The sequence below is a fragment of the Patagioenas fasciata genome, chromosome 1 (assembly GCF_037038585.1).
Source record: "Patagioenas fasciata isolate bPatFas1 chromosome 1, bPatFas1.hap1, whole genome shotgun sequence".
Classification (NCBI taxonomy): Eukaryota; Metazoa; Chordata; class Aves; order Columbiformes; family Columbidae; genus Patagioenas; species Patagioenas fasciata.
In genome coordinates, this window is record NC_092520.1 from 211439233 (window position 1) to 211451737 (window position 12505).

Below are 12505 nucleotides of genomic sequence, written 5' to 3' on the forward strand. Positions count from 1 at the left end.
TCCTGATTATGGTAAAAGGGCTTTACACATTGATGGGGAATCTAGCCCAGCCTAGGAATTCCTATGTAGCCAGAGATAGAGTGCCTAAAGTACTTAATGATCTTGTCCCCTGGTATCATAGAAGGCAAATGAAGAATACTGAACCCTAAGCTTGCCTCTTTTTTTTTTTTTTTAATATGAAAATATTCACTGTTTCTCCTGTTTTTCCTTCTACACTCTTTCCAATTTGTGTAAGACCAAGACCTTAAGCATAAGTGAGCAATGGCCAGGTATGAGCATCATCCATCCTTCTGTTCCTGAAAAACAAGGAAGACATCAGAAAAAAAGAATTACACACTCTTCAAGTAGCAGCCTTGTAAACAGCATTATCTGCACTGTCAGAGCAGACCACATGCCCATAAAAGGATGTGTTATCAAAAATATCTATAATGGTGACCTTAAAAAAGTACAAGAAGTGCTAATGAATTTCTTGTTATTTTAGAAAGGGACTTTCTTCTCCGTTGTTGCAGAGAGCTTCCTGAAGCAAAAACAAATGAAGCTCTTCTCTCTTTCTTTTTAAATACAAGGTAGAAAACCTTTTTACTAAGTTTCTGCTTAGTTGTTTCCTAGCTATTCAGAATTAGGAGGTGATGCTTTGAACAAAGGCTTTTAAAGTAATGTCTTTGCTCAAAGACTGCATGACATTAAACAGGAGAACACAGAGACATTTCTGTAGTTACAACCAAGATTGTTACCAATAATTTCTGGCTACCAACAGCTTACAGGTGCCAGGCAGGGGGGAAGACAGGGAAGTGGCTTCCCCAGGCCGCATTTGGAGTTGGTGGAGGAGCCGAAATTAGGATAAGGTGCTCATAGATACCTCCTCTGGACTCACCCTTCTGATGCTTGTTGCCTTCAGCAGAAGGTCCTTCTAATGAAGCTCTCCCTTTCTTAGCTCATCTGGTTTCCCAGTTATGTTTGTTGCTATGATTTCTCTTTTTAAAGCCTGGTGTTGGAGCTGGACATTACTGGGATGGAACCTTCCAAGGACAGAGCCCGGCTGTCCCACCGTGGGGAGCTCATGGCAATGCTTGTGATGATGAGTCAGTACCAGCATCTCTGCTCTGACAGTGTCACTTTTGGGCTACGTGAGAAGCTGAGGCTTGGCCGTGCACAGCTGTTTGGGATGCCGGACCCACCAGAGCACAAACCCAATTGTGTTACAACAGGGGCTGTTACCTTCTCCCTCCTGAAACCCAAAGGAGAATGTTTTCTTCTGAGTTTCTTCTGCTAAAAATTATCCCACACATTAACACTGCCTGGCACTGCTGGCCACACCGACCCACAGTGAGAAGAGGGTGCTGGTTTTGTGCTGAGCTGAAGCAAGTTATATCCTTGGTGCTCCTCCAGTTTCATTGCATTTTCTTCTCTTCTCTCTCTGATAAATTGATTTGGCAAAGTTCTAGGGCAGTGCCCATTGAAGACACGACAGAAAGACCCCAAGTCTGGACTCCATCACACTGAAAAACTTGATAAAATGGAAAAAAAGGAGGAAGCTATGCATAACAATGTCTGGGCCAAGACCTGGGAATGAAACCATTCATTTTAATGTCTTCATGCAAATCTTTGATTTCTTATTCTTCTTTATTCAACTCAAGAGAGATGATAGAGATATGATCATCTTGGTGGACATGTTTTGAACAGTCATAGAATCATAGAATCGTTTCAGTTCAAAGAGACCCTCAGGATCATCAACTCCAGTCAAGCAGGTAGATACTATCCTTCTATTATACTTTATATTTTCAGATCATCCTTTATCTGTTCTTTCTGTAGTACCTGAGCTGTACATATCTGGCATGGTAATGGGAGTACTTTCCTCTTCTAACTTTAAATGAGCTGACAAAACACTCCAAATTGAGGAGGCTCAATGTCTGGCTTTTATTAGTCACTTAAAATATTTCAGATTTTCCACTTGCTCACCATGAAAACGGCTAATGAGATTATTTTTTGTTGAGTGCTACTCTCTGTATCATGCAGGTAACAGATGTAATGAAGATGATTCTGCAGACATCTGAGCAAGAGGCAATTAGAGTCTGACTGGTATGAATTAAATCAGCCCTGGGAAATCTTGTCTTGTTTTCACGGCTTCAACACAAGTAACATCAGTCTCATGTAACACGGGGCCATGTGGATCCATCCCCACCCCCAAAACCCTCAGTTTCATGGACTTCTTTCTTCTATTTTGAAAAAAAAGAATTTAAAAAATCCTATAGTAAAAGAAAGTTCCAGTTGCAAATCAAACTCTCCAGATGAGGAAATGTTGATCTCTGGGAATTAGAAACAGAGAAGCTTAGGAGCTTGGAACATGCACCTTAGGACACAGCCTGTAATTATAAGATTGTTTAATACCTTCTTCATAGGACCCTATTCTCCTATATGTCTGTCTGTGGTTATTGACATGCAGTGATCAAAACAGACAGGACTTCAGAAGGTCTGAACTGTGATAATCAGAGGTATAAATAGAGAAGATAGTGTCCGTGTGTCCAGAAGATATATTAATATAAAAGATCCTACATGATGCTTTTCTATCTGATTTCTTGCCTGCAGTAAATGTTGCCGTACCCTTTGAAGCACAAGACCGTCCAACACATGATGGGATTCTGCTGGATGAATGTGGTCTCCAGGAAAGTTTGCACATTTCTTGTGCAGTTGGGAAATGCAAACAGATTTGAAGCTGATTGCACTCACTGTCTGAGCTTGGTGTCTTGGGTGATGACCCTTTTTCAGCACCAAATGATCTCTGTCCTGGCCTTGGGGAGAAAGTTTGAAGTCAATTGCCATAGACAAGTCGGTCCTCTGCAACCTGCAAAGTCAACCACTGGGCAGTTGCCTTGGTTGGATGGATGCAGGTGATGAAATAGAGTCTGGCCATGAAGTGTGGACAGTTCAGTTTATGAGGGTCAAAGGAGAATTTCCTTGGTGTAAGAAGACTTCTGTTGAACAGCCTGATAAACAGGTGCTACGAATTTTTTTTTGAGGAACAGCTAAAAGGCATGGAATACAAACTGCTTCATGGAAATAACTCCAGCACTTCATTAGCATGTTTTACACTTAGCTTGACCCTGTCTGGATCACCTAGGTCAGTACAAGAAAGACATCGACCTGCTGGAGAGGGGCCGGAGGAGCTACAGAAATGATCCGAGGCTGGAACAGCTCTGCTGGGAGAACAGGCTGAGAGAGTTGGGGTGTTCAGCTGGAGAAGAGAAGCTCCGGGGAGACTTTAGCGTGGCCTTTCAGTACTTAAAGGGGGCTGATGAGAAAGATGGGGACAGACTTTTTATCAGGGCCTGTTGTGACAGGACAAGGAGTGATGGTTTTAAACTAAAGGAGGGGAGATTCAGGCCAGACATGAGGAAGAAATTTTTGACACTAAGGGTGGCAAGAGCCTGGCCCAGGTTGGCCAGAGAGGTGGTGGATGAACCATCCCTGGCGACATCCCAGGCCAGGCTGGTTGGGGCTCTGAGCAACCTGAGCTGGTGAAGATGTCCCTGCTCATGGCAGGCGTTGGGCTGGATGAGCTTTGGAGGTCTCTTCCAACCCAAACTATTCTATGATATCACGATTCTATGACCTTTCTCCTTTCTTCTCCTCCCAGGCTCCAGAGAGGCACTGACCATTGGAGGCCCTGAACAGCACAAGTGTTTGGACTGGTATGGATATCTTGAGCCTTTCAATATGACAGATTTACCAGCTGCAATTCACTGCCTTCACCTTTAATAGCATTCACCTTGAAGAGCAAGGCTCTCCCCAAAACCTGCTGCTCTCCAGTCCTTATAAGCTGTGTACAACACTGGAAGACCCAAAGAGATGGTGGGGTTGGTGACAGGGTCTGGACCCAGGACTTTTCACAAACATACTGGCTTATCTGTGTGAAGGGGTTCAATCTGATAGCAGGGAGATTATTTTTGCCAAGGTCCCTAAGCACTGCAAGACAGTCATAGACACTGAAGCAACGCTAGGCAATTTTTGCTGCTAATTACAGCAGATGGAGCTTGTTTGTGACAGTCAAAAGTGAGGTGGGAAGGTTTGGTGGGTATTTCCAGGCCAAATGTGACATCTGCAGCAGGTGGGCATTCGGCTCATTTGTAGCTGGTGTGGAGAAGCAGACACTTCTGCGGTGCAGTTTATCCCACCCAAATTCAGACACCTAAAATAGGTCATCTCTCCATTGACTGCGGTGGCAGATGAGTGACTAGCTCAAAATTTTATGTCTGCACCAATATCTAATATTAAGTGAGAAAAGATGAAAAGCACCTCATTGATCCTGAAGTGTTTTCTTGTCTAGAAGTCAGGCTTCCCACTAGAGAAAGAGATGGAGTTCTCTGAAATCCTCAACAGGCCCATTGGGTTACTCAGAGCTTGGCACATCCAGCATTCTTCATCTCATGATCATTTGCTAATCCCAACATCTTCATCCCAACCCCACACCTTCTCCACTGGACAAATAGTGCTCAGTCCACAAAAACGTAGCTAGGGTAACAAAATGGGTCATGGAAATCTAACCTGATGGAAAGGATACCTGCCAGTTGGCTATTCATTTAATATTTCACCCCAACCCCTCGAATGCTGGTGTCACTGCAGTATTTAAGAACAGCTGAATGTGCATTAGAAAAACACCCTACAAAGAAAATCCTAGATCAACCAAAAGAAATTATGATTTTAAAATTATGTCCCAAATCATGAGGTCTGACTGAGGTAGCATAACCTCAGCCCAAGTTACTCCGGCAATAATTTAAAGGATTGTTCTTGATACTGTAGGACGAGATTTGGGGGACTCGTCAAAAGATGTAAAAAAGTCCTGAGCTTTATCAGGAGCAAAAAACAAGGCAGGAACCCTTATTCTGCAGTGAGTAGAAGGGTCAGCTTTAGTAATTTATGCTCAAGGAGGAAAAACTAATTTTCTGTTTCTTTAGCAAGAACTTTTCATTTTCTCACTCTCTACTTCCTTCCTGAGAACCACACCAATTTTCTCACTTACACACTAACATTTATTGGTTAGTGGTTAGATTTAGAAACCTGCAAACCTTCAAGCTACTCTAGCTGAAGAATTTATGTAAATATTTCCTACTGCTACTATCTGCATGTAGAGGTTCTTTTCGTGTTTCTGTAAGGAATCCTGAAGTTCTATACAGTTCAGAAGCCTTTTTTCACGCCCAGGGAAAAAGCACTAGATTAAGATCATCTAAGAACTGAAATGCAACCGTTTACATTTATTTCTGTGGCATGGTATTTAGCCTCAGTTCTTGGAACATCTACAACTGTTTCCTATAAGGTGGTAAATTCAGAGCTGACTCAACAAAATTCATACAGCTGAGATTAACTGTGCCTTCACCCAGCTAAAGGAAGGCAACTGAACTGTGCTTTCCTAAACAGAAGCATCTAACTAGCTCATAAAACTAAAGAAGAAAGCTGCCTTATGACATGCAGCAGAAAGATTTCTAACGGTGGTCTTCAATCATGGGAAGTTCACTTGGTAATATAAGGGCTGAATATGGGATGGGAAGAGTATAATGTAACAGTCTGTGCTTGAAAACTTGCTGTAAGACGGATTTGTCTCCTTTGATTTTAGATGCCTATAATAAAGGGTATCTATGTGTGAGTTTATCTTCTAGATCACCTTTATTTTTAACAGGGAAAACTGAATACTTAGAATAGAATCACAGAACCATTTCAGCTAGAAGAGACCCTCAGGATCATTGAGTCCAACCATAACCTAACTCTAGCACTAAACCATGTCCCTAAGAACCTTGACTAAGTGCCTTTTAAACCCCTCCAGGGATGGTGACTCCACCACTGCCCTGGGCAGCCTGTTCCAATGCCTGACAACCCTTTCCAGGAATAATTTTTTCCTAATATTCAATCTAAACCTCTCCTGATGCAACTTGAGGCCATTTCCTCTTATCCTATCACTTGTTACTTGGGAGAAGAGACCAACACCCTCCATGCTACAACCTCCTTTCAGGTAGTTGTAGACAGTGATAAGGTCTCCCCCTCAACCAATTCCCATGCCTTACAGGGCATGTTCTATCTGACCTACTTAAAACAACTTTTCTAAGACACAGCCGTGCTCTAGTTGAGTCTCCTTGTCTTGATTGATGGCAAAAGGAGTCTAGACAGCCAGCTCATGTGTTTGTCTCCATGCAAGTCTCCAAAGGTGTTATGACTCGCACCTTTGGTGTCTAGTTTTCAGATAGGGATGAAAGCCTTATTGGTTAGACAAAGGCAGATACTACATATCCAATATTCCAGATGGATATTATGTAAAGTTTCTGGCTGGCTTTTATGGCAACAATACAATTGTGTTATGCAAAACACACATTTGTTCATTTAGTCTTAGACCCCAGTACAATCACAGACCTCTTTAAAACTGAAGGCCGAGCTCTTCCTCTAGCCTAAAGAAGGTATAATCGATACAAAAATCAGTCAGGCCCGGAGGCTGCCCAGACAAGTGGGTTAGATGACAAATAAGAGCTAATAATAACACAGAAGGACTTTCCCTGATTCTGAATTACAGGGTTAGAACATTGGTTGCAGCCTGCTGGGCTGTGGGTCCAGAAAGTGAGATGGAAGAGCCTGATCCTTAACAGACCCTGGCCTCTAGTGCTGGAAGAAAACTTGAAGGCTCATCTAGTCCATGGCTAAGCATGATCAGCTCCACATCTATCACTGCTGAAGACTGTTATCTTGCCCCCTTCTTCACCATCATTCCTCAGACAGTCTCAAATTATTCAGTATTTCTAGACTCCCTTATCATTCTTATTGTTCCTCTGAAGTGTCTTCTGCTAGTCTGTATTTTTCTTAATGTGTAGTGCACACAACTGGGCACAGCATCCTACCCATGGCTTTATTGTCACAGCATCAAACAAGGGATTGCTTTGCATGTTTTCTACATTTCAGAATTAGATTTACAGTTTTGATGTGTGACAGTGGCAGGCTGTCTTTTGCATGTGAGCCCTAGTTCGTTTTCTATCCAACCAGTGATGCCACTACTCCATTTCACAGGCTGTTTTAATCTGGCTACATATAATACTTGCACTTATTCTTTAAATTACATGTTATTTTTTTTTTTTATTTTGTCCAGTATTGAGGTCACTTTGAATTCTCTTCCTGCCCTCTAGTATGTGGATGGTCTCTCCTGGCTCAGCATCTTGTGCAAATCCAGTGAAGATTATCTATATTAATCACCCAGGTAATTGTAGAAAATACTGAATAGCCTAAGACTGACAGCATAAGCTGGGGAAGACCTTTCAATACATCCTTTTCTTCTGACAGTTAATCGGTGCTACTCAATATGCTCTTCCATCTGACACAGTTTTGAACCATTTTAAGGGCACTTTCTTTTTAGGGGTTTTCCAATCAATTTTATACTCACCTTATAATTCAACTAAGTTATATTTCCTTAACTTGACAGATAGTGTAAAAATCCTTACTTAAGTCAAACAAAGAGATAGGGTGTCTTGGGTAAGGAGTTCACTACAGAGAGTGTCTTAAGACTTGTGCACTTTGCAGGATTAAGTATAATTGATTAATTATTATAACTTGATGGCAATAAAAAGGAGAATGGAAGGAACAGTTATGACCATGCAACAATATACTTATCAGTTTATTTTAATGTCTTGAAATTTTCTACTCGGGCCAGAGAAATGATGGTTGCAAATAAGAATATCTATAGAAAATAGTTATCTGTACTATGCAGCTGTATTTGCATGGGGAAGTGTTAAAGAACCAAATCTATTAATAGGCGTAGCTATGTTAATGAAGTTGTGGCAGTGCTCACTACATGGAAAATAAATATATCCAAAGAGTTTTTAATGTAAACCAGAAGCTCAGCCTTACAAGGAGAGTCAGCAGAGGTCTAGGACTGTTCAATGTGGAAAGAGGGAGGATGTAGGGAGGTTAACTGTATTGTGGAGGTGAGGGACACCATGAATGCAATAATTAGCCACCAAGTCCCACAGTAACAGAACTAGGAGACATTTGCTGCATTCAGCTCTGGGGCCTCCAGCATAAGAAGGACACAGACCTGTTGGAGAGAGTTCAGTGTAGGCCACAAATATGATCAGAGGGCTGGAGCACCTCTCCTGTGAGGACAGGCTGAGAGAGTTGGGGTTGTTCAGCCTGGAGAAGAGAAGCTGTGGGGAGACCTTGTGACAGCCTTCCAGCACCTAAAGGGGAGGTACAAGAGAGCTGGAGAGGGACTTTTTACAAGGGCATATAGTGATAGGATAAGGGTTGATGGCTTCAAATTGAAAGAAGGTAGATTTTGATTAGGTGTAAGGAAGAAATTCCTCACCATGAGGGTGGTGAGACACAAGAACAGGCTGCTCAGAGAGAAGCCATGGATGCTCCATACCTGGAAATGTTCAATGGCAGGCTGGACAGGGCTCTGTGGAACCTGGTCTAGTGGAAGGTGTCCCTGCCCATGGCAGGGGGTTTGGAACTAGATGGTCTTTAAGGTCCCCTCCAACCTGAACCATTCTATGATTCTATGATTAGTAAGAGATCAGTTTAAAACAGACAAAAGGGTGGGTTTATCCCAACACTGAATACTGGATCCTCAAGATTCCCTTTCAGTTTTATTGTCCTCACGTATTTATCACAAAACTTGGCATCACTGAAAGGAATAGCTAATAAGAGTATAATGAACTTTGTCCAGGATGTTGAACAGGGAGGACTGTTCTCAGTCACTAAATAAAGCATTTAAATTTTCTTTAGAAATTCAGTTTGTATTTTCAGGGTGGATTTGTCTCATCCAGCTGTGGCTGCCTAGAAAGTCTGTGTTTGGTTTAAACTAGTTATGCTGGTCTAAGGATTATCTGCAGATGGGAAGGAGAGAGAGAAGGTCAGATTGGTGATTCACCCCATAGATGTTGATGTCCAGAAGAGGAGGTGACTCTCTAGATGCACTTGTTGACTCTCTCCATTGACTCAATCTGACAACTATGTTGACCATACAACTTTCTTTTGACTCAAACCTGAATCCTTGTTGACCTTACAGTTATGCTTCATTTAAGATGCAAAATTTGTGCACCTCGTGTCAGCTCTGTCTCGCTTTTATGGGAAACAAAAAGCAGTTTCAAACAGTTTGGCCATTATAAATAATTACGTTGGGTGAAAATTTCTTCATGATCATTTCTAGTATGGGGTATAACTAGGGCCTCCCTACACTTCTGCTTTGCTGATGTAGACAATGGGAAGGGCCATTGTGCATGGTATTTCTAATGGCTTTTCTTGAAAATATGGAGTAAAGTCTCTAAGTAATCTGTAAAGAAAGCCAAGAGTGACCTATTTAAGTGCAAAACCTAGCTATTTGAGCTTCAGCTGTTCAGTAGAGTAACGCTGTATCCCATACTTAAAGTCAAATTCCTGATACATTTCCTCCCAAATAAAAGAATAAATAATGTTCATTTACAACCACCATTACCATCATTTCAAGGCTGTATAAGCAATATACTGATTAAGAGTTTAATTAGCTATTAGAGCCAGCCTGACACCCGCCAGGCAAAGTCCATATGAAGTGTTATTCCCGTGAATAGAGGGCTCATGTAGGAGCAATTCACAACAGAAAAGTTGAATTAACGAAAGAAATCATAAAGCTTGCTTGTATTAGTGAGCTGTGCGGATATTTACCACTGTTTGGAGGCTGGGAATGGTTGTAATACGATCGCAGTGTTGTCCTTTCATTAAGTTGGCATATTTTTGTTTGCAACATCATTGAATTTACAAAATAACCAATGCCCAAGTGAAAATTTAATACTGCTAGGTTTTATTTCAGATGGTAATGTAAAGGGGCCAAATCTCCCAAGTCTCAGGAGATCTTGATACAGACCTTGATGAATTTCTGTGTCCTCTCCTGCTCCTGAACGATTCTGCTTTTTTCCATCAGATAAAACAGCATCAGATACGCTGTGAAATCTGCTTAAAGCCTCTGCCACTCAAACCTCCAGACCAAACGAGTTTGTGCACTAAGAGCTTTAAAAGCACTTGCAGGGTTTCAAAAGGCCCTTGTTAAACCCAGACCTAAAGAAGGCTGGAGCTGTGTCTGTGTTTTACTCCCTGGCAACTCCGTTTCTGCATTTTTCTTGGTCTTGTGGCATTGTATAAAAATAATCTTCATAATCTTGTCTGTGGTGGCCTGGGCCACGTGACAGGCTCTTTTCCTCCCTGCTCTCTGATGAAAGAGGGGACTTTCTGGTGAACAATGGAAGAAAATCGAAAAGCAACACAGACACCAGCACCTTCTGTTCCCCTTATGCCTTCCTAGATGCTCAAGATAGAATCACAGAAACATTTTGGTTGGAAGAGACCCTCAGGGTCATCTAGTCCAACCATAACCTAACTCTAGCACTAAACCATGTCCCTAAGAACCTTGTCTAAATGTCTTTTAAAACCCTCCGGGGATGGTGACTCCACCGCTTCCCTGGGCAGCCTGTTCCAATGCCTGGCAATCCTTTCTGTGAATAATTAAATAGAAATTAAGATGCTCCTGTTTCCCTTCATCAGTTCCCATGTTGCTACTGAGTTTTCACAGCACGTCCCCTCCTTTATTGCCACACACCTCTGTTGCTAACATCTAATGTTAATCAGCTAAATTATAATTCTAATTATAAATATTGGTTTTGTTCTCATAAAACCCTGGTTTTTAATGTGCCTAGATAACTTTCCCCCTTGCTGGGTCCCTCCGTTCTCATGCTCCCCTTCTCTGCCTCGCTCTGTTTTGGGTCAGTTTCTTGCAGAAGCAGCACTGTTTTTTCCTGGAATCGCTCAGCAAGGTGACCTATTTCACAAAGCTGACCTAACTAATTGCTCTCACAAGCTCGAACTGTTTTTTTTTTTTTATTTTCCCTGACCTTTAAAAGGTCTAAATGCCAAGTTACGGGTCCTTCACATGCAAACTGTGCTTGTAGGAGTCAGCCACCTGGGGTCACCGTTCCTTCCAGTACAACTGACTGTAGCTAGGAAATAAACTCACCATTTCTAATAAAAATCTTAGTGGCTTTTATCCACCTACACTGAGATTTGCTGCTTGAAAGCAAATGGCTGTGTGAAAGAGGCAGCGCATTCAGCTCGCTTGCTGAAAAAAAGGTCCTTTTTTTTTTTTTTGCAGCAAAAGGAAAAATTCAGCTTGTTGAGGATCTGCATCTGCAGTCCAGACTGCTGCCCTCTGCTCAGAGCTCGCAATCACTAACTGACCAGCAGGATCTTTTTAATAGCTGAGAGAGGCAGATTGAGCTGAAGGACTGCAGAAAAGGTCCCCCACCTCTGCCTCCATCGTACAAATAGCTGTGTAATTAAATAGTTTGACCAGGCAAGAAATTGAAGGAGATGTTGGGGAGTAAATCCCTGCACCTCCAAAGAACAGACCCCATGTTTAGTAGGGGAAGGATAAATTTTGATTAAAAGCCTGAGATTTCTTTCCAGGCAATGTAACCAATACTTTTTACCAACCCAGATGGCTGTGGATCTGCATGTGCAGTTGCAAATCTCCAGATATCTTGGAAAAAAGGTGAGGAATTGCTGTCTAAGACTTTCAGACAGATGTTTCAAGAGAAAATCTTTCCAAGTCCCTCAGTGGGCTTTGGCATGAGTGTTTCCTATTATGCTATTAAATACGGAAGATGATTTGGTACTAAAGCAAAGGCAGTAAATATCTGTGGAACATGGAGCAGTGCACAGCAGCTGCTCCAGATGTCTTACTCGTTCTCTGTTCCCTATTGCATTTGGATTTGGGCAGTAATCTCCTGGCCAAAGCCTTGTTGCCAACAGACCTTCCAAGAGGACTTGTCACCTGCATCAATGAAGCTGCACAGAAGCTTTCATGAGGTTTATCAGGAGGCAGGGATCAGGGGCTGTGGCATCTCTTCTGTCTGCTGCTCTCATGAGCGCTGCCTTGTTTACACCTTTTCATTTGCTGGGGGAGAAGATACACATTTGTGCAACCTCCCGTGGATATAGCATCATTTACCCCCCCCAAAAAGGTGTATTTTGGGTCTCACTCAAAAGAAGCTCCCTTTTGCCAGCTGCCTTTCACAGGATCATCTCCCTTATGGGTGGGAGGACACGAGAAGCTCTGATAGTGAGGAACAGAGATATTATTACACTGATATTATACTAATAAACCAGCATCCTCTGCATCTGTGCCTACAACCGATGGATGTGGCTGTAGCAATGTTTAAAAATGTATCACACCTCTTTCTTGGCATGCCTGTTCGATAGACTTACTTCATTAAGGATTTAGAAAGGAGAAGTAAATGTCCAGCATGTAGTGATCATCGTAGAATACCACAGGTAGTTTAAATCTGTTTTTGTATAGTCTATCCGAACTAATTCTCTAGGTGCTGACAGATAATTTCTCTGGAAGTGGCTGAAGAAAAACTACATAAAGTGTGATACTTCCTTGATAGTTTCTGTTTTTCCACTGACATTTGGAAGAACGAATTTCACACAAACCCAGACAATTCAGGAG